Source organism: Rhinolophus ferrumequinum, chromosome 3 (assembly GCF_004115265.2).
Source record: "Rhinolophus ferrumequinum isolate MPI-CBG mRhiFer1 chromosome 3, mRhiFer1_v1.p, whole genome shotgun sequence".
Lineage (NCBI taxonomy): Eukaryota > Metazoa > Chordata > Mammalia > Chiroptera > Rhinolophidae > Rhinolophus > Rhinolophus ferrumequinum.
The window spans coordinates 24216332-24239543 of record NC_046286.1 but is presented as its reverse complement, the minus strand read 5'-3'; the positions used below and the strand labels follow the sequence as shown (position 1 = coordinate 24239543).

Sequence of the window (23212 nt, the reverse complement as noted above, 5' to 3'; positions counted from 1 at the left end):
AATTCTGAATTATCTGTTTTTGTCAATGGGACCCCAAACTTTCAGTCATCAAACATCAATACCTAAATTTCCATTTAACTTTTTCTCTCCAATATCCTTACCTATTCACATGCATGCAGACATTCTTACACCTTGGCTATCTAAGAAGCCTTCTGAATTTCCCACCTAAACTAGTTCAATAGTTTCCAAATTAATCTTTCCATCTCTTATTTCTGTCCTCAACTGTTCAAGCCAGAAAAAAACACTTTTTTCAACATGTCCATTTCTAACTCAAACAGTATTTGATGGCGGGGTGGGAAGGGGGAAGAAACACGTTCAACATCGTGGCTATGAACAAGGACTGTTTTGCCATCTAAGACACAAACAGCTTACAACACAAATGGGGTTTTTAGTACTTTAGAAAATACTGCCTATAATCACATGTACCTACCACTTGTTTTATGCTGATTTCTTCCACAGAAGTTATTATCTGCTTTTCAACAAATATTCTTTCCTCACTCGAGTCTCCAATGCCCTATCGCCGCTCACTATCACTGCTATAGTTTCCTGTCTAGTATTCTATCCTTAAAAATCTATAGTCATGTACCATTTAACTACAATATCTATTATTACGTATTATTGTTGGTTTTGGTATCAATAAGAGCATACAGCTTAGAGACACGTGAATGTGAAAAAATTAAATGTCACAATAGTATAAAAATAAGCACTAATTTAAAAAATGTTAAACAACAAATGCTATACAAATGGAAGCTATTTTAGTTTCCTTTGAAGAGTGGAAGAAAGGCTATTTTCTTTGGATTTCAAGTTTTATAGATACATTTTTGGTATTTGATGCTATTGATCCTGAAAATATCTTTATACTACTGTTAAATGAATACATATGCTCCAAACTATATCTCTTCAGTACTATTTCTAATATCTGTCATATTTTCAAAAACTAGGAATTAAATTTTACAAAATTCTTAAAATCCAACTCACTCACAAAATTTGCTATATTACAAATATGAGTGACATTGTAAATATTTTTTATGTGATATAATATTAAATAATATTAATAAACAGGAACAGATGACACGCTAGCTATTTATATAAAATCTAACTGAAGCAGATGAGTGGCATTTCAAAACCTCCTAAAGAGAATTTCCCTTGTGGATCTGTAGTTCACTCAAGTGGCTACAACTGGCATTTATGCAATGCTTACCAGGGTATGCAGAAGCTACAAGGTTTCCCATCCATTAAATCTGCCTTTACCTTGAATTCTAACTGAATTAAATAGGATATTATCACTGTGCAATTCTGGTGGCTGAATTTACTTTACCTTTTCTGAACATTTCTGTATAACTTGGTACTACTAACTGATACTCTAAGTTGTTAGATCCATTATGACCCATAACTTTCATAATCAAATTTTAATATTGATTAGTTTTAAACTAGAAAACTTCCAAACTGACTCAGAGTCATGTTTTAATATTTCAATTTATGGGGCTGGGGGAAGATGAACTTGTTCATATCTATGAGAACCAATGCCACTTCATTGAGAGGTAAGGTAATGATAACCAAAAAAAAAAACCCACTGACCTAGGAGCCAGGAGAACTGGCAGCCGCAAATCACAAACAAAAAACAATTCTTTCTTTCCTCTGAATCTGACTTTGCTTAAAACACATTTACAGCATAGGTCACATATTATGCCATTTCTTTTATGTGTTTACACATACTATAAAATCTAGCACAATGCTGTGCACACGTTAGGCATTCAATAAAAATATGATAAATGCACAAAAGAACAAGTGGCTCCATTTTACCCCTACCTCGCTGTGCAACTGGGTCTGTTCCCTCGTGTGTTACTGAGAGGCACGGCTTTGGCTGTAGCAGCCAAAATAATGTTAGAAGTCAGAGGATAAAGATGGAGAAGCCACAATCCAATCACCAATCTGTTATATCCATGCAATAATTCAGCCATCTGTTATATCCATACAATGGAATGCTTTTAGGCAATAAAGAGGAATAATGTACTGACACATGATACAGCATGTATGAACCCTGAAAATATTATTCTAAGTGAAAGAAGTCACAAAGACCACATATTATAAAGTTCCATTTATATAAAATACCCCAAATAGGCAAATCCATAGAGTAAGGACACGGGTTGATTGAAGGTGAAAGCTAAACATAATACAGTTTCTTTTTGGGGAGACGAACATGTTCTAAAATTGATTGGGGTGATGGTTACACAACTTTATGAATATACTATAAATCACTAAATTATATATTTTATATGGTTGAATTGTATAATATATGAATTATATCTCTATAAAGCTGTTAGCAAGGAAAAGAGAAAAAGAATACAGTCGCCAAACAAACTGTATTTACACCTGTAAGGGAAATGTGTTAGTCTCCACAGGCCGTTCTGGGGTCCCCATCATTATGCCAAACCCCCCAAGATGCCTGCATTCCTGAGTGCCCAGTGCACTATACGTGACAAAAGGACGCCAATAGCAGGTTGCTGTCTGCTGCTCAAGGCTGGGTTGATGCTCAAGAAGGAAAGAAAAAAAAGAAGCTGAGGCAAATCAAGTCCATGCGTTGCTCTGGGAGGAAATGGATGTGAACAGGAGCTCTATGCTGGAATGTCAGCAATGAGATACACAGAGGAAGGAGAAAAGCCTGAACAGCGTGGGTTAAAAACCAGGTTCTGGTGTAGGCAAATCTGGGCTCTTCCACCTACTAGGCTCCATTTTCTTCTCCTTGTAAAGTGAGGATAATAAGAGCATGTACACCTCTGTGTCAGGCTCCAAATGGCTGATGTATGTGGAGCACTTGGCCCTGCGAAACACCAGTAAGCTTTCAAGAAACTGTAACTGCTACTACCATTATTAGTATTGTTAATATTCTCCCTTCAGAATTTCTCACAGTATCATTTAGGACCATCTGCCACAAGTAGATTACTATTTCCAAATATATTCAAGTAAAAGATAGCATAGGATTACTATATAACAAACACCACCCCTCAAATGGACAACCCGATGCTGTACAAGATGAATCTGTACTTACTTTGTCTCCTTTCCTTACAAAGAGGATGGATGATACTTATAAATTCTTCATGTGTGTTAAAGTTAAATAAAATGGAGTTTAATGAATAACTTGCATGAAAGATGTAATGAAAAACACTATAAATCCTTATTTTAAAACTTTTCTTGGTCAAAATGTAATATTAAATATTCACAGAAAAAAAAATGGCAAAGCCTCACTAAAAAGCAAGTGCCTGACAGGACTATAAAACAGTCAACTTTAGCAAAGAACTATTAGACTAGACATTCTTCATATAGGTTAAAAAAAACTAAAGTTATAAAACTTAAGGAAGTTGTCAGGGAAATGTTTGCCCCTGAATGGAATTATGGAAGAAGCCCAAGAGAAAATAATGTAACCTGGTTTTGTTCATTTGTTTCGCTTGATCATATTTTCTGCTTGTAGAAGGAATATGGGAATATGAAGCCAAAAGCAAAGGAAAAAGAAATCTAACTTTTCAAGTGAAAAGCTACCAAGCAGTACTAACTAGACTGTGTTTTCATGCTCGGCTACACATTAGATTCAACATGGAGTCCTTTAAAATCATCCCTGTCCAGTATTTAATTAGCGGAGAGAGCTTTTTTTTAAGTCCCCACTAGAATCTAAAGAACAACTGGGGTTGAGAAGCACTGAGCTAGCCGCAAAGAGACTATGCCGGATGTAGTACAAAGCCTGGCATGATGTTATAAAGATGATAAACATCTGGTGGATAAACACTTTTTGGTTAATGTTTTGCAGTTTTTCCTTTTGAACCGAGTTGTGGGCCACCTCCTCATCACAAGACCAGTATCTCTTCCAGGTATCACCCTGCAAAGTTAAACAGCTTCTGCACTGCACAGTGAAAGCCAACTGAGAAGTTCTCACAGCATCAAGTACCTCAGATGACATTCTAAAAGACAGGATTTTCACTATTTAGCATAAGACCTAATGTAAGCAATTCTTCTTCAAAAGGAGAATTTAGGTTTACTGAAGCAGAAAACGAAAAGCCTTTAATACAAAGCTGTAATTAATGGGTATTATAAATCATAGCAGTGCATCTATGACTTCAGGTTTGTGGAATGCACTGCATACAACGCACAGTAATTCAACAAAAAGTGGCCTCCTGCATATAATTGCCTCTCTTGGAGAAAACCAATTCGATTCCGAAAGGTTGTAAAGGAAGGCAGATAATTACATATACTTACAATGCAATTGCTTCCCACTCTCCAAAGCAAACTTTAAAATGTATGATTTTATTTTAAGCAAAATCATCTTTCTTCTGCTATTCCTTTTTATATTCACTCTAATAGACTAGTAAGGCCAAATTGTCACATCTGCCTATTATAGTCTTAATTAGTTATTCTGAGACTTGCCCATTCCAAGATTTCATACTGATTAAATTCCTGCATTCCCACAACAGAGCGATATATTAGGTAAAGTTGCCCCAACATAAAAATACAAATCAAAAGGGATTTGAAAGACACCATTCTTACGCTGTAACAAGCATCTAACACCCTGCTAGGAAACCACTAAATGATAACAGATTGGCAGTCTCTCCTCCACACCTGACCTTCACTTAGACAGGAAAGGCCAGCCCTAGACAGAATCTGCTTTAATGCACAAGGGCTTCTTTAGACAGAACCCTGTCTGCCCTCTGGTAAAATTCACACCTACAGCTCCAGCCAGAGCCTAGGTCTCTCCCTCTATCCCACATCAAAGTCTTCTAACTGTTAACTGACTCCAGAATAACTACAGTTTAAGGTAGGCCTTGTTTACAGTTTTAAAATATTACCTCATCGATGATGGTAGTTCTCCAAAAAACACATGCTCTAGAATAAGTGCTATCCAAAGAGGCTCTACTTGCATCTTTAAAAATGTTTAGCTTAAGTGTTCCTTTCTCTCCTATCTTGAACGAAATACGGAAAATTGAACTTTTCATGTATGCAATAAACTATCAGCATCACTCAAAGAAATTCTCTTACTGAAGTGTGTACTTAACTTTTTCAGAGGAAAAGAAGGTGCAGTAATTTGACAATTCACCTCATTAGTTTGTAACGCTACAAAAGTGACACGACGAACATCACTGTTTGCCCATTCTCCTTCAGGAACTGCGAAGCACTAACACTCACTGGGCCTGCCCTCCACGGCTGGATTTCACCTTCAACATACACAGACACAGTGGCCACAATGCAATTTTAGAAGAACACCGGATAGAGGATCCATCTCTTTCTTCCCCACCATCCTTTGAACCTTATTTATTTCACCTTCCCCTACTCTGTACCTCCATCTCTCCCTTAACTGCTTTTTTGTTACTATTTTTTCTGCCTTACTTTGAACGCATTCTACCTCCATTCTTTTTTCACTACTTATTTTTCTCTAGATTCTCTCTCTCCAACTTCCGCCTCCTTTTCTCCATGCTACCACTTCTACCACCTTTTCTTCATCTTGCCCTGTAATTACCTCCCTTTGGCTCTCCCGCTCTCACTTCTGCCTTAGCCATCTCTCTTTACTGCTTGTTTCGTGCCTTGTCCTAGTCTCCTTTCCATGAGCTCACACCTAATTTCAATGTCCAAGTACCTTTTCCAAAACAGGTGCCCTATGGACAAAGGAAGATCTAAAATTCCAAGGGACTAGAAACTCTAGACTCTGGATTTAAAAAAGAAAAAGAAAAAAGCTAGTATCTCACATTATATATCCGTGTCACACAGGACCAACTCAATGATTGCTGTCATGATAATTTTCTACCAATACAATTTCAAAAATTGAGTAGAGAGAATTAGATTCTGATCTCACAGAATTAAATACCTGGTTTATTCATATTTTTAACTGTACCCTGAAAGCTACTACTGGGACTCATTCTGGCTTCCCCTTATTCAATCTTTGAAGATCATACGAGAGGACAGTTAATGGGAAGAACAACCGGAGAGCCAAACACTACGAAGAAAGCATCGTCTTCATGAAAATCTACAAACCAGGAACTATTTGAACCATAAAAATGAAATCACAAGGTAACAGGCTGTAACTAAAGCTAACTATAACTGGAATCTAGTAAGGTTTTAAAAGTCAATTGTACATTAATCCTACCAAACCAGAATTAATATCTGCTAACAGTGAGGCTACCTGAAATTATTTAGTAAAAACTTTTTTCTGGTCTAAATTCTCAATGGCATTTAAACATCAGAGCAGAATTCTGGGATTTCAGGTTTCCAAAAATCATCCTGAAATATGACGGTTCATATTTACTCTCTGTACATTATGCTACCAAAGCAGCAATGCTCCAGTCTTAAGCTTTGCTAGAAATTACCTGAAGAATACCTTTTGCCAAAAAAATCTATCAGGAAGAAAAATTGCCCCCTCGTTTTACTTAAAGCAACTAGCACATTAAAATCCAAGCCAACTAATTTGTGATGGAATTTAAATGAAGAGCCAGCTGCAAAACACAGTACCACGGAGAAAAGAAAGTGGCAAGGAAAAGAGGATTAACCAGACTGAGGAAATAAAAGTGTTTTCAAATATTTGTAAAATGCGATTGAAAAGATTAAGGGAAAATGGAAAACACTATTTATAAAATGCCACAATGCTCAAATAAAAATCTACCTACATTGTTGTTTTAGAAAGCAGAATATATTGAACATTATTTCTCCAAAAGACAATCTATGCTTCTTAAAGTGAACTTAAGTTAAAATGGAAAGGCTTCTTTAACAGGTCAGGGTAACTCAATCGGCTGTATTTTCATCTTCCAAAGTACTAGAAATTGACATATAAAACTCTAGGCGGGTAATTTTACAAAAGACCAAATTTTAAAAGAATGAGAATGCAGAAAAGAAATATGTTCAGATATGGGCAGAGGAACTTTATAATCCTATATACCTAGGGTCTTTCTAATATGCTACGCTAGTTTCTTAATAATAGTATATATTTATTAAGAAAACCATTTTCAAAACAAATCATTATGCAGATACAAATTATATTTTAAACACATAGATATAAATACATGAGAAAAATGAATATCCTTTCTGTTAATATATGTTAAAATACTAAAAGTATATACTATTCAACATAAATTCAAATCTACTGCATAGGATCCTGGATCTCACTGCTTATTTTGAATCAAGGACAAAAACTCATACTATTTTCATACTTTGCATACAAAACACTTGGTTCTCCAAAAATCAATAAGTCAAACATTTGACTGCTCTGTATGCTCTGATTAGAGGATTCCCATCACTAAGGTCACTGTGTCCCACCTGCTTTTTCAAGCTTTTCACATTAACAGCCAATACCAGGCGGTGAATTTTCCTAGGTTTAAATGTCACCATCTGTTCTCATTGTAATGGTGACAAAACCATAAATGCGATTCAGTAGTGTTTTTATTCTGAGGATGGTAAGAATTTGCCTGCTGTGAAAATACCAATAGTTCACCTTGCGTGACATTTTCCCATTTGAAAGTATCTGCTTCCATAAACGGAAAGCTAATGTGCCAGGAGGCTGTGCTCCTCAGCGACTTACAGGGGGTTCCAGAGGGAAACTCTGCCTCCAGATGGCCCTTGACTTGCCATGAGAAGTGAGTTAAACAAGCTCTTTCTTCATGGAGAATACCAATTATTAGCAATTAAGTGTATGCCAAGATAATTTGGATGCTGAAGATAATGAAATCACTACTGACATCAGGAAGACATCCTAACAAGTGATGCTTTCCTCATAAGTATTTCACCATTGGGGAGAATCTCTGTTTCAGAGTTTATAAACAAATATTGCAGTAAGCCTGGATTCAAAGCCTGAGGTCTTCAATGAAGCAAGTCAATCCAAAAGAAACTTAGAGATCGACTTAACCCATTTTAATAAAAATAAGAGCTTTGGCCCTACACACACATGAGGAAATGGTTCTGTATATTCCTTTTATAAAGAAACAGGTGATTATACTATATCCCATGCATAGTTACCATTCAATAAGTGTGTCTTGTATATGTCAGTCAGGATACGAAAGTTGTAAGCAATCTACTCCAACCAATCAATTTAAGCATAAAAAAATAATTTGTTAAAAGGATCATACGTACTTTTAGAGACTATCCAGAGGGTCCAAGAAAAATGATAGAAAACACTAATATACGTTGTAATAAATATGGCAGACACTGTTGTAAGAGTTTTGCTTTAATTAACTCATCTAATCCTCAGAACAAACCTATGAAGTACATGCTATTATTTCTTCTTTTTACATTTGAGGGAATTGAAGCAGAGAGAGATTAACCAACCTTCTCAAGCTAAGTTACAGGACTGATAAGTGGCAGAGTTGGGATTCAAGCTGGAATGTGAATGCAGCTAGTCTGGTCCCCGAGTCCAGGCTCTGGGCTGCCTCTCACAGACAACCAGGTCAGGAACAAAGTCCAAAATTATGCCTTAACACTAGTCCAGTGGGAAACCACTGCTCTGTTTCTGGGAACAGACTCTACAGTTTGCATCACAAACTCCACTAACTCTGCACCCTAGACCCTGTCTCTAGAATGGCTGACAGTGTTATTTTGGAAAACCCAGTATAGCTACTGTTCTTGCCTAATCATCAGCAGAATGGATTTTCGCTGGTACCTTCTTTGTGTCACTAGCTTCTGATTTGGAAACTGGGGCAAATGCATCATATGCCTGTACCATAGCTACAAGAAAAGCTGGGAAGGCAGATATGACATTTTCTACTTAAGTAAAAAGAGACAGGTTCTATCCTCATGGGAGGGAGGGCGGACTTCCAAACACAGGAACATCCCAGGAAATTAGATGAGTGGCAGCCAAACTAAACGACAATGTATCGACTACATTCTGATGGTGGTAGTGGATACAATAAAGAAGAAAAAAGATTTATGAGCCAAAGACAGGACTTGATCTGGGCAACAAATGCTACAGAAAGCATTTGATCTTTTCCTAGAATAGTCCCAATTGTAGAGCATAGCTGCCACGGATGCGGATTCTAGGATCTATGCCCAAGCTAAAATAGTCAAGAAATGGTGGTAACGATGATTATGAAAATAATGATGATGGGGATGGGGACAAGAACAGGACAACAGTGCCTGGCGCACTGGAAGGACATAATAAATAGCCTCTGCTCCGGGGGTTTCATTATCATCATTATTTATTCCAAGTCAAGAGGCTCTCGTAGCTCGGCTGGTGCATTCACACAACCAATATATCCTTAGTACCTATTACATACATTAAAGCCCAAGTCGGGCTCTAGAAATAAATATGAAGACAGAAAAAATAGGCCTGAGCTGCACATTCACGTGGAGCTTACAGTATATAGGGGAAGGAAGTGAGTAATCCAATCACCATACAAATACATGACATTATAATGATGCCAAGTGCTACAAAGGAGACGTACGTATATGGGACAGTGACTGTATGAGGAAATGCGATTTAGTCAGACAGGTCAGGGGAGTGGCCCTTTCTAAATGATGCTTCAGGGAAGACCTGGAGAGTAAGCAGGAGTTCGCTGAGAGGTGAGACAGCAAAGTCCCTTCCAAAGACTTAACCTGGCCCCTGAACTGAGGAGTAGTGTCAGATTACAGAGGAGCCATAGTGCTCAGGACCCAGGGAAGAGGCTGGGAAGAGTGTGATATTGCTTGGCTAGGAGAGAAGAGACTCCTCCACCCCCAGCCACCACCTCTTCTGGCCTTCAAGAAGAGTGTGACACTTCTGGGCTGGGAGAGAGAAGACCCCTCTATCCCCAGCCCCCACCCTTTCTGGTCTGCCTAGGACAGGGAAATTACAACTGCAGAGACACTCCCAGGGATCGGCAGTAGGCAGCAGACGCAGTTCTAGGCTTTCAGCAGCTCAGAAATCTCCCGCCCACCACACACACACACACACACATACACACACACACAAAGTGCCCTAAGACAGGAGAACTGGACACAGGGCTGGTGGTGCTACTCTCAGTGTGCATATATGCAGGCAAGAGCAGAAACTGCACTGACTTTGTAGAAACTACCATCCAGAACCCTTAGTCCCACTCATCTAAATCTGCGGTCCCAAGGTAAATCTGGGCACCAGGTGACCAGCTCTGTCTACACAATACACAGAGGACTCTTTGGTACAGCAGAGGACAACATGGAGATTACTTGGTGGGCTTAAGCCAAGACTTGCACTGCTTGTTTTGTTTTGTTTTGTTTTTATATCTTTGATATCTTTTCCTGTGTCAAGTGTGGGTTCTCGGTTGTGTTTACATGTGAATGTATTTGGTTTTTGTTGTTGTTGTTGTTGCTGTTGTGCTTGGTGATTTGCTTTGTTCTGAAATTGCCCTACACTAGGGCCCAGTTTAAGAGGCACAAGATTAAGAGGCACCCAGAGGCCAACTCCAGACCAAACCAGAGTACTATCGGTTTTGACCTACAAGTGACACACCCAGAGGGAATTCTCTATAGGCACAAAAGCCCATAGAGGCCAAACCACATTTAAGCGGTCAACCCTTACACAGCAGAGTATCCTGCTGTGGGCAGAGCCAAGTCTCACAACTAGTCAGCCTAGGAGTCAATCCCACCTACTCACAAACTAAAAGCAATTAAAGATCAACTTTAAGAGGACAATATACACAACACAAGAGTCACCTTTGGAGCACATGCAGAGGAGAAGAAGGAAGTAGTGCAAGTCAAATATAAAGGACACATACTACATAAAATAACCCAGCAAAAACTAAGAACCCTAAGGGATCTACCTGATACATCGAAGCAAACACAGAGTGTCAGCCAGAATGGGGAAACAAAGAAACATGTCCCAAATAAAAGAACAGAAGAAACCTCCAGAAATGGAACCAAATGAAATAGAGGTAACCAACTTATCAGAGACAGAGTTCAGGACACTGATGATAAGAATGTTTAAGGAGCTTAGTGACGACATAAAGAAGGATAGAGAAATCATAATGAACAACCAGTTAGAACTAAAGAATATAATAACAAACAAAGAACACACTTGAAGGAATTACCAGCAGATTAGATGAAGCAGAGGATCAAATCAGCGACTTAGAAGACAAGTTAGCAGAGATCACCCAAACAGAACAACAAAAAGAAAAAAGAATAAAATACAATGAGAATGGTTTAAGAGACCTCTGGGATAACATCAAGTGCAACAACATGCGCATCATAGGAATACCAGAAGGTGAAGAGAGGAAGCAAAGAATCGAGAACATATTTGAAGTAATAATGTCCAAAAACTTCCCTAACCTGGTGAAGAAAACCGACATACAAGCCCAGGAAGTGCAGAGAGTTCCAACCAGGATAAACCCAAACAGGTCCACAACAAGACATATAACAGTCAAAATGGCAAAGGTTAAAGACAAAGAGAGAATCCTAAAAGCAGCAAGAGAAAGACAGCCGGTTACATAAAAGGGAACTCCTGTAAGACAATCAAATGACTTTTCTATAGAAACATTGCAGGCCAGGAGGGAGTGGCAGGAGATACTCAAAGTGATGGAAAACAAAGGCCTACAACCTAAATTGCTTTATCCAGCAAGGCTATCATTGAAAATTGAAGGAGAGATAAAGAGCTTCCCAGAAAGAATAAGCTAAAGGAATTTATTACCACCAAGCCAGCATTGCAGGAAATATTGAAAGAGCTTCTGTAAACAGAAGAAAGTTGAAAACAATCTAACCACAAATTTAAAAAATGGCAATAACTATGTACCTATCAATAATCACTTTAAATGTAAATGGATTAAATGCTCTAATCAAAAGACATAGGGTGGCTGAGTGGATAAGAAAGCAAGACCTTTGTATATGCTGTATACAAGAGACTCACCTCAGATCAAAAGACACACACAGGCTGAAAGTGAAGGGTTGGAGTAAGATATTTCATGCAAATGGAAATGAGAAAAAAGCTGGAGTTGCAATACTTATATTTGACAAAATGGACTTTAAAATGAAGAATATATTAAAAGACAAAGATGGGCACTACATAATAAAGGGATCGATCCGACAAGAGGACATAACCCTAGTAAACATCTATGCACCCAACATAGGAGCACCTAAATATGTAAAACAGGTACTGACTGACATAAAGACAGAGATCAACAGTAACACTATCATAGTAGGGGACTTCAGCACACCTCTGACAACATGGGACAGGTCTTATAGACAGAAAATCAATATGGAAACAACGGCCTTCAATGACACATTGGACCACTTAGATTTAATCCATATTTTCAGAGCATTTCACCCCAAAGCTGCAGAACACATTCTTCTCAAGCGCACATGCAACATTTTCAAAGACCACATGTTAGGCCACAAAACAAGTCTTGATAAATTTAAGAAAACTGAAATCATACCAATTGTCTTCTCTGACCACAGTGTTATGAAATAAGAAATGAACGATAGGAAAAAAACTGGAAGACACACCAATTCATGGAGACTGAATAACAATATACTAAATATGAAGGGTCAACCATGAGATCAACGAAGAAATCAAAAGATATCTTGAGACAAACGAAAATGAAAACACGACAACCCCAAATCTATGAGATACAGTGAAAGCAGTCCTAAGAGGGAAATTCATAGCATTGCAGGCCTACCTCAAGAAATAAGAAAAATCACTAATCAACAGTTTATTTTCACACTTAAGGGATCTGGAAAAAAGAACAGCAAAATAAGCCCAAAGGGAGTACAAGGAAGGAGATAATAAAGATCAGAGCAGAAATAAATGAAATAGAAACCAGAAAAACAATACAAAAGATCAATGATTCCAAGAGTTGGTTCTTAGAGAAGATAAACAAAATCGATAAATCTTTAGCCAGACTCATTAGAAAGAAGAGAGAGAGGACCCAAATTAATAAAATCAGAAATGAAAGAGAAGTGACAACAAATACTACAGAAATATAAAAAAAATTAAGAAATTACTATGAGCAACTATATGCCAACAAATTTGACAATCTGGAAGAAACGGACAATTTTCTAGAAGCATACAACCTTCCAAGGCTAACTCAAGAAGAAACAGAAAACCTGAATAGACTGATTACCACCAGGGAAATTGAATCAGTAATCAACAACGTCCCAACAAACAAAAGCCCTGGACCAGATGGCTTTTCAGGTGAATTTTACAAAACATTCAAAAAAGAATTATTACCTATTCTCCTCAAGCTCTTCCAAAAAATCCAGAAGGAGGGAAGGCTCCTAAACACTTTTTACAGACCACTGTGACCCTGATCCTAAAATCAGACAAAGACAGTACAAAAAAAGAAAACGAAAGGCTGATATCTCTAATGAACATAGATGCAAAAATCCTCAACAAAATATCAGCGAACAGAATTCAGCAATACATTAAAAAGATCATACACCATGATCAAGTGGGATTCATCCCTGGTTTGCAAGGGTGGTTCAACATCCACAAATCAATTAACATTATACACTACATTAACAAAATAAAAAATAAAAATCCTATCATATCAACAGATGCAGAAAAAGCATTTGACAAAATCCAGCAGCCATTTATGATAAAAAAACCTTAAGAAAGTGGTAATAGAGGGATCATATCTCAATATAATAAAGGCCATATGTGATAAACCCACAGCTAACATCATACTCAATGGGGAAAAGCTAAAACCATTCCCCTTAAGATCAGGAACAAGGCAAGGTTGTCCACTTTCTCCACTTCTATTTATCATAGTGCTGAAAGTTCTAGCCACAGCAATCAGACAAGAAAAAGAAATAAAAGGCATCCAAATCGGTAAGGAGGAAGTAAAATTGTCATTATATGCAGATGACATAATGACATATAGAGAACCCTAAAGACTCCACCAAGAAACTATTAGAGCTGATAAATGAATTTAGTAAAGGAGCAGGATACAAAATTAATATTCAGAAATCAGTTGCATTTGTATATACCAATAATAAAACATCAGAAGGAGAAATTAAGAAAACAATCCCATTTACAATTGCTTCAAAGATTAAAAATACCTGGGAATAAATTTAACCAAATGAAGTAAAAGATCTGTACTCAGAAAATTATAAGACACTTTAGAGAGAAACGAAAGAAGATACAAATAGATGGATACAAATACTATGTTCATGGATAGGAAGAATTAATATAGTTAAAATGTCCATATTGTCTAAGGCAATATACATATTCAACACAATTCCTATCAAACTACCAATAACATTTTTCACAGAAATAGAACACATAATCCTAAAATTTGTATGGAATGATAAAAGACCCTGGATAGCCTCAGCAATCTTGAGAAATAGAACAAAGTGGGAGGTATAACAACATCTGACATCAAATTACACTACAAGGCTACAGTAATAAAAACAGCATGTTACTGGCATAAAAACAGACACATAGATCAATGGAACAGAATAGAGAGCCCAGAAATAAATCCATGCCTATATGGGCATCTAATCTACAACAATGGAAGCAAGAATTTACAGTGGGGTAAAGACAGTCTATTCAATAAATGGTGCTGGGAAACCTGGAAAGACACATGCAAAAAAATGAAGCTGGACCATCTCCTTACACCATATACAAAAATAAATTCAAAATGGCTTAAAGATTTAAATGTAAGACCTGAAACCATAAAATGCCTAGAAGAAAATATAAGAAGAAACTGTACAGACATTACCTGGAGTAAGATTTTTACTGATATATCCCCTCGGGCAAGGGACGTAAGAGAAAAAATAAACATGTAGGATTACATCAAATTAAAAAGATTTTTCACAGCAAAGGAAACCATCAATAAAACAAAAAGGGATCCTACTGAATGGGAAAAGATATTTGCCAATGATATATCCGATAAGGGGTTAATATTCCAAATTTATAAAAAAACTCACTCAACTCAACTCCAAAAAAACAAACAACCCAATTAAAAAAAGGGGCAGAGGACATGAAGAGATATTTTTCTAAAAAGGACATACAGATGGCAAACAGACATATGAAAAAATGCTCAACCTCACTAACCATCAGAAAAATGCAAATAAAAACCACAATGAGATACCACCTCACCCCAGTCAAAATGGCTATCATCAATAAATCAACGAACAACAAGTGCTGGCGAGGATGTGGAAAAAAGGGAACCCTTGTGCACTGTTGATGGGATTGCAGATTGGTGCAGCCACTATGGAAAACAGTATCGAGGTATCTCAAAAATCTGAAAACGGAACTACCTTATGATCCAGCAATTTCACTCCTACGAATCTACCCGGAGAAATCCAAAACCCTAATTCAAAAAAATTTATGCACCCTTATGTTTATTGCAGCACTATACACAATAGCCAAGACATGGAAACTGAAATGTCCATTGATAGATGACTGGATTCAGAAACTGTGGTACATTTATACAATGGAGTATTACGCAGCCATAAAGAAGAAAGAAATATTACCATTTGCAACAACATGGATGGACCTAGAGAACATTATGTTAAGTGAAATAAGTCAGACAGAGAAAGACAAATACCATATGATCTCACTTACATGTGGAATCTAAAAAAAAGAATAAATGAATAAACTAATCAGAAACAGTTTCAGAGACATAGAGGAAATACTGAGGGTTGCTACATGGGAGGGCAGGTGGGGATAAAGCGGAAGGTAAGGGGATTAGAAAGCACAGTCAATAACCACAAGATTGCCACAGGATCACGAAAGTTACTTTGGGGAATGTAATCAGTAATGTTGTAAAGATTTTGTAGGGTATCCTATGGACACTTGTCTCATTAGGGAGACCACCTCAGGGATGATGTAGATGCCTGATCACTGCACTGTACACCTGAAGCTAAAGCTGAACAAAAATGAGTGTCAACTACAAGCTTTTATTTATATATATATATATATATATACATGAGCAATTAAATTTGTGAACTCATATATATGTATATATGTATATATATATGTAATATATATGTGTATATATATTTACAAGAAGCCGAGTACAGCATTAGGAATAGAGGCAGTGGAAATGTAATAGCTGTGTGCGATGTCAGAGGGATAGTGGATGGGGGAGGGGGTTTGACACAGTGTGAGGGATATAAATGATAATGTCTAACTATTACATTGTTTTGTGCACCGGAAACTAATAAAAAAAATAAAATAAATAAATAATAATAATAATAATAATTAGAGGAAATAAAAACTTCTACAGAGAACACTGGATGACTCTCTTATGTTAATTTCATCAAACACAAAAATAAGTCATGGTCACGATGGTAGCTCCAGGGAAGTGGGGTTCTTTTCCTTCTTTTTCTTTTTTTTTTATTATTAGTTTCAAGTGTACAAAACAACAGTGATTAGACATTGATAGACCCGACCTCTCTGACTACTACCTCTCTGACATGGTGCATAGCTATTACAATACCATTGATTATATTCCCTATGCTGTACTTTACATACCATGACTACATATTTTTTAAATTATATTTCACATTCAATTTTATTTTATATTAGTTTCAGGGGTCCAGCATAGTAGTTAGACATTTATACAATTCATGAATTGATCTTCCTGATAAGTTGAGTACAATATAGTTTTGACAATATAGTTTTTATACTATTATGACAATATAGTTTTTATACTATTATTGACTATATTTTCCATACTGTATTTCACATCCCCATGACTATTTTGTAACTACAAATTTGTACTTCCTAATCCCTTCATATTTCTCATCCAACCCCCAACACCCTTCCCGTCCAGCAACTATCAGTTTGTTCTCTGTATCTATGAGTCTATTTCTGTTTGTTTTTTTGTTCGTTTATTCTGTTCTTCAGATTCCACATAAGTGAGATTATATGGTATTTGTCTTTCTCAGTCTGATTCATTTTACTTACATAATACCTTGTAGGTCCATCCATGTTGTCACAAATGATAAGATTTAATTCGTTTTTATTGCAGAGTAATACTCCATTGTATAAATGTACCACAATTTCTTTATCAAATGGTCTTATTGATGGGCATTTCCATTGTTACCATATCTTGGCTATTGTGAATAGCACTGCAGTAAACGTAGGGGTGCATATACCTTTTCAAATTAGTGTTTTGGATTTTTCTGGATAAATACCCAGAAGTGGAATTGCAGGATCATAAGGTAGTTCTCTTTTTAATATTTTGAGGAACCTCCATACTGTTTCCCATAGTGGCTGCATCAATTTGCAATCCCACCAACAGTGCACAAGGGTTCCCATTTCTCCACATCCTCACCAACACTTGTTGTTTGTTGATTTAAAAGGTTGGACAATAAAATTTGCGAACTCATCCTAGAAAAAGTGCAACATACCTCATTGCTGAATAACACTATGATCACCTTCGAAGTACTCCCCTTGGGAACCTGCGTACCGACACTAGCTGCTAGTCCACCCTTCAAAGCAATTTTGGAACTCTTTTTCTGGAATGGCCATCAGAGCTGTCAGCATATTACCCTTGATGTCCTGAATGTCATCAAAATGTCTTCCTTTCAATGTTTCCTTTATCTTCACGTAAAAAAAGAAGTCACTGGGGGGCCAGATCAGGTAAGTAGGGAGGGTGTTCCAATTCAGTCCTTTATTTACTGGCTAAAATCTCCCCCAAAGACAGTGTCGTGTGAGCTGGTGCACTGTTGTGACGCAAGAGCCATGAATTGTTGACGAAAAGTTCAGGTCGTCTAACTTTTTCACGCAGGCTTTTCAGTACTTCCAAATAGTAAACTTGGTTAACTATCCAGTTGGTACAAATTCACAATAAATAATCCCTCTGATAACAAAAAAAGGCTAGCAACATCATTGCAACAAGTATGCACTCTTAATTGTCAGACTTCGTACTGATGATGGCCATTCTGACAGGTGTACGGTGATATCTCATTGTGGTTTCTTATTTGCATTTCTCTGATGATTACTGACATTAAGCGTCTTTTCATACATCTATTGGCCATCTATCTGTATGCCCCCTTTGGAGAAATGTCTATTCAGGTTCTCTGCCCATTTTTTCATTGGCTTGTTCTTTTGTGTTTTGTTGTCTTTTTTTTTTAGTGGGGGGGTGGTTAGTGATGAGTTGTTGATTCTTTTATAAAGTTTGGATACTAACCCCTTATCAGATGTATCACTGGTAAATATCTTCTCAGATTCCGTAGAACGTCTTTCGTTTGTTGATGGTTTCCTTTGCTGTAAAAAATGTTTTTAATTTGATGTGGTCCTATGTGTTTATTTTTTCTTGTTTCCCTTGCCTGAAAAGATATATCAGTAAAAATAAAGAGCAATGTCTGAGAGTTTACTTCCTATATTTTCTGCTAGGAGTTTTATGGTTTAGGGTCTTACATTTTTAAGTCTTTAGTCAATTTTGAGTTTATTCTTGTATATGGAAGAAGAAGGTAGTCCAGTTTCACTTTTTTGTATGTGTCTGTCCAGTTTTACCAGAACCATTTACTGAATAGACTGTCTTTACCCTATTGTATATTCTTGCTTTCTTTGTCATGGATTATATGACCATATGGGCATGTATTTATTTCTGGGCTCTCTATTTCTGTTCCATTAATCTATGTCTCTGTTTTTGTGCCAATCCATGTTATTTTGATTACTAAGCCCTTGTAGTATAATTTGATATATAGTAGTGTGATACCTCCAGCTTTTTTCTTTTTTTTTCCTGCTGTGGCTATTCAGGTGCTTTTATGTTTCCATATAAATTTTAGGATTATTTGTTCTAGTTCTGTGAAAAATGTCATTTTGATAGGGATTGAATTGAATCTATAGATTTCTTTGGGTAGTACGGACATTTTAACTATATTAATTCTTCCTATCCATGAGCATGGTATATGTTTCCATTTATTTGTATCTTCTTTAATTTCTCTCTTCAATGTCTTATAATTTTCTGAATATAGGTCTTTGACTTCCTTGGTTAAATTCCTAGGTATTTTTTTATGCATTTGTAAACAGGATTGTTTTCTTAATTTCTCTGATAGGTCATTATTGGTGCGTAAAAAGGCAACTGATTTCTGAATATTAACTTTGTATCCAGTTACTCTACTAAATTCATTTAACAGTTCTAATAGTTTTTTGGTGGAATCTTTGGGGTTTCCAATATATAGTATCATGTCATCTGCAAAGAGTAACAGTTTTACTTCTTCCTTTCCAATTTGGATGCCTTTTATTTCTTTTTCTTGTCTGACAGCTGTGGCTAGGACTTTGAGTACTATGTTGAATAAAAGTGGTAAAAGTGGACATCCCTGTCTTGTTCCTGATCTTCAGGAGAATGCTTGTAGCTTTTCCTCACTGAGTATATTAGCAGTGGGTTTGTCATATATGGCCTTTATTATGTTGACATATGAATCTCTTTTCCCATTTTCCTGAGAGTTTTTATCATAAATGGATGCTGAATTTTGTCAAATGTTTTTTCTGCATCTATTGATATGACCCCATGATTTGTACTTTTCATTTTTTAATAGTGTATCACATTAATTGATTTGCAGGTATTGAAACAACTTTGCATACGAAGAATAAATCAAAGTGGGGTTCTTCTAAGTGGCAAAGGAAATACTTCCTGCCAACACTGAGCTCTTCTGCAGCAGCCTACAGAGGCCAGACTGGGTCACAAGCAGGTCACAGAACGAGGAGAGTAAACCCGTGCACATCCCCTGACACAATCCTACATCAGGGTTGGGCCATTCATAGCTTTGATAACTGGTAACAAAGAGGCTAATTAATCTCATGTTTCTAATATCAATATTAGATATTAGATATTGATGGGGTCCCTCTGTCGCATAGGATAAAACATTAGTGCAAAACTGTATCAATAATTCAAAGCTTTTGAGAAAAGTTTTTTGAATCCAATATCATCTTCAAATGGATAAAACTGAAAATGCTAAAAATGAGTTGTTCATTGCCTCGATTTCTGTGAAAAGATAGGATTTCGAAAACCTTCATCTTTTCATACCTCCTTTGGTTTTATTGTAATCTTTTGCCATATTCTCTCATTTTTGCCAAAATGGTCACCATCTATGTTTATCCAGTGCTATGACTGAATTCTGCCACCCGAAAATTCATATTTTAAAGCCTGAATGCCCAATGTAACTGTATTTAGAGATTGGATCGTTAGGGGGTAATGAAGGTTAAATGAGGTCATAACGATAGGGCCTTAATCCAATAGCATTTACAGGTCTTATAAGAAGAGAGAACTTCCTCCTCCCCACCCCACCTCCAAGCTAAGAAGAGGGCCCTCATCAGGAACCAAACTGGTCCATGCTTTGATCGTGGATTTCCTAGACTAATGTGGGAAACTTAATTTTCATTGTTTAAGCTACCCAACCTTTGGTATTTTGTTATAGCAACCTCAACTTACTAAGATATCAAGCTTTCTGCATTTGTTTTTGATTTATTGGAGCAAGATGAATGCTAGTTCGAACCATTCAAGCAAGGAGAATGGAAGTCATCATCTTTACCACCATCATCAAGACAACATGCACTGAACAGGCACATGTGTCAACCACCCTTTTATCTAATATCTCATTGAAAATTTGTTTCCCTATTACTATCTTTACATTGCAGAAAAAGAAATGGTGGATTGGAGTGCTTCAATAGTAAAAGGATTTAAACTCACACAGTCTGGTTCTTGAGCCCAAGCTTTCAATGACTACACTATAACTTATCTTTTATGTCAGGATGACATTTTTTAATCCTTAATGTTTTAATGTTTTCATTCCTTACGTATCCTTCCTTATTTTCCAAGTACTAGTCTATATTAATTGATTATGAATGCTATCATTTTTTACATAACATGCCATTCCAGAACTGGCTAATTCAATTCTATGAGGAGAGAAAAGCAGGCACTGACTGCATCTGAGGTATACTAACATTTTTATATATAGATTCTTTCTGCATGAATTCCCTGTTATATCTTATTAAAGGTATATGTGTATACCCTCAAAATTAACCAAACTTGATCATGATTAGCAAAAGATAACCACAACAGCCCATCTTAATTTCTAATATTTTTCCTTTTCTAAAAGCTGATTTACATTAAATTCACTATCGGATTAAGCGACCTGGCCTGCTGAGAACTTTGCTATACCATTCAGGCATCCAGAAACTCTGAAAATGCACTAGCACATCTGCCAGAAGCTTGTGACGCCAGGATTGTCAGAGCGAGAATGATTTAGTACTAATTGCAGTGCCCTTGATAGTCCCAGGCTACAAGGTTTATCCATCTCAGTAAGATGGAGGAGGTGAGGTAGCATGTGAGGGCAGATGAAGGAAGCAGCACGATCTTCTCTGACAGCCGAACAACAAGACAATCAGTAACAGTGCTGATTTTCCTACCACGTTAGCAGAGCCACTTCCTTATCAAGCTTTGACCTAATGTTTTGCTAGCTGACCAGATGACTCCCCTTCCCCTTCCCACAGGTTATTTTCAAAATGCCTGCCTGAGCCTCCTCTGTTCTCTCCGCTCCACGTTGCTGAACTATACCAGCCTTCTTCTCTTTCATGGATCATATCATCCTTAAATACAGACTTTAAACTGTCTTAAGATGAAATGAGAGACTTCTAGTTTCCTTGATTCGAATCCCCCTGCAACAGGGTACATTATTCTTATCTGTGTCATTAATCAATAAAGGTGCTGAAGAGAGAGTCACTCAACATTATGAGCCATTCAGTTGAGCTGTAACATCGCTCTGGAAAAATTCAGAATAAGAAATCTTCAGGCTTCATAAAATTGATCTTACCCCAATAAAACTTGGTTAAGGAGTCCTTCTTTATTTTTCATTGGGAAAATCCAAGAGCAAGGAAAACACAGCTTAGAAGCAGCCTTATAAAATTAACAATATTACTTTTGCAGTAAATCTAACGCATAGAAGATTTCAGAAGTTATACCTAGAAGTCAACCTGAAAGTTCAATTTAAAGGCGTTTAAAAAAAAAAAAAAAGGAAAGTCAGGCTGACAGCCCTAAGCTAGGCCTATCAGAAGGCCTTAATTAGGAAAATCTTAAAAGACATTCTTTAAAATGACACAAGTTTAAAATCCAGTAGGTAGCACATTCAACTTGCTAAAGACAGAAATTAAGCATTACAGAATATCCTCCTGATGCTTTTCAGAAGTATTACCATCTGTGAAACTGCAGAGACTGTTCCACTGTCGAAGGACCAGCTTCCTGAGACTCGGGTATATTTCTGAATACCTGGGAAAGCTCTACAAAGGCCTACCAGAAGCTATCACTAAGTTAAGCACTCCAACAAATTAAACATGCTCCTAACTTTTCTGTTGGTAACACCTGGCCTGCAGTTGAAAATTTTTTCTAGCCCATCCTCCCTCTGATATCCAACAAGTTACTTTAAGCTCTAATTGTGAATAAACTTTTCTTTTTCTTTTAATGGAAGTTTGAGAAACAGAGCCCCCAAACAGTGTGGAGACCACAACAAAAGCCATCTTCACTGGTTTATGTGTTACTGCCGCCACCAAATGGCGAACAGAGGCCGCAACAATGAGGCTTCAAAAATAATGGGTTGAGGGAGAGGTGTCACTGGGTCGCTGCACCCCTCACGTCCTCTTCTGCTTCAAGAAGTCCCTTTGCACCCGTATGATGATTAACTTTATGTGTCAGCTTGGCGAGGCTATGGCGCCCACTTGTCTGGTCAAACACGAATCTACGCATTGCTGTGAAGGTACTTTACCGAAGGTACATTGGCAAGCAGCAGTTTTACTCTTGATAACGTGACTGGGCCTCACTCCATCACTTGAAGGCCTTAAAAGCTACAAGGTTTTTGGAGAAGAAAGAATTCTGCCTCAAGATTGTAATACAGAACTCTCACCTGAGTTCCCAGCATGATGGCCTGCCCTACAAATTATAGACTCCAAACTGCACCTTCAGTTCTTGCCTGAGCTCCCAGGTCCACGCCACAGATGTCAGACTTCGGTCTCCTCAATCATGTGAACCAATTCCTTAATATCTCTCTCTCTCTCTCTCTCTCTCTCTCTCTCTCTCTCTCTCTCTCTTTCTCTTCCCTCTCTCTCTTCCCTTCCTTCCCCAACCCCACCTCAGTCCAGGATAAGTCACAGACAAGTAAAAAAACTATTGAAAAACATCAACTTTACTGAGGATTTAAAAAACAACATGAGATTAGGGAGGGAGGAGGAATAGTAAGTTATTAAACACCTATTATCCTAGATATTTTCATAGACTGCCTTATTTAATAAAACCAGAGTTAACATTTTGGTCGTTCCAAATGCTGATATAGCTGAGTTATACATATTTAGGTA

General features: G+C 37.1%; 1 protein-coding gene across 1 annotated transcript in view; it reads right to left on the bottom strand.

Annotated features, from left to right (window-relative positions):
* Nucleotides 1-23212, bottom strand: part of PRIM2 (DNA primase subunit 2) — a 191365-nt gene that overhangs the window by 127625 nt on the left and 40528 nt on the right. The window lies entirely within an intron of this gene.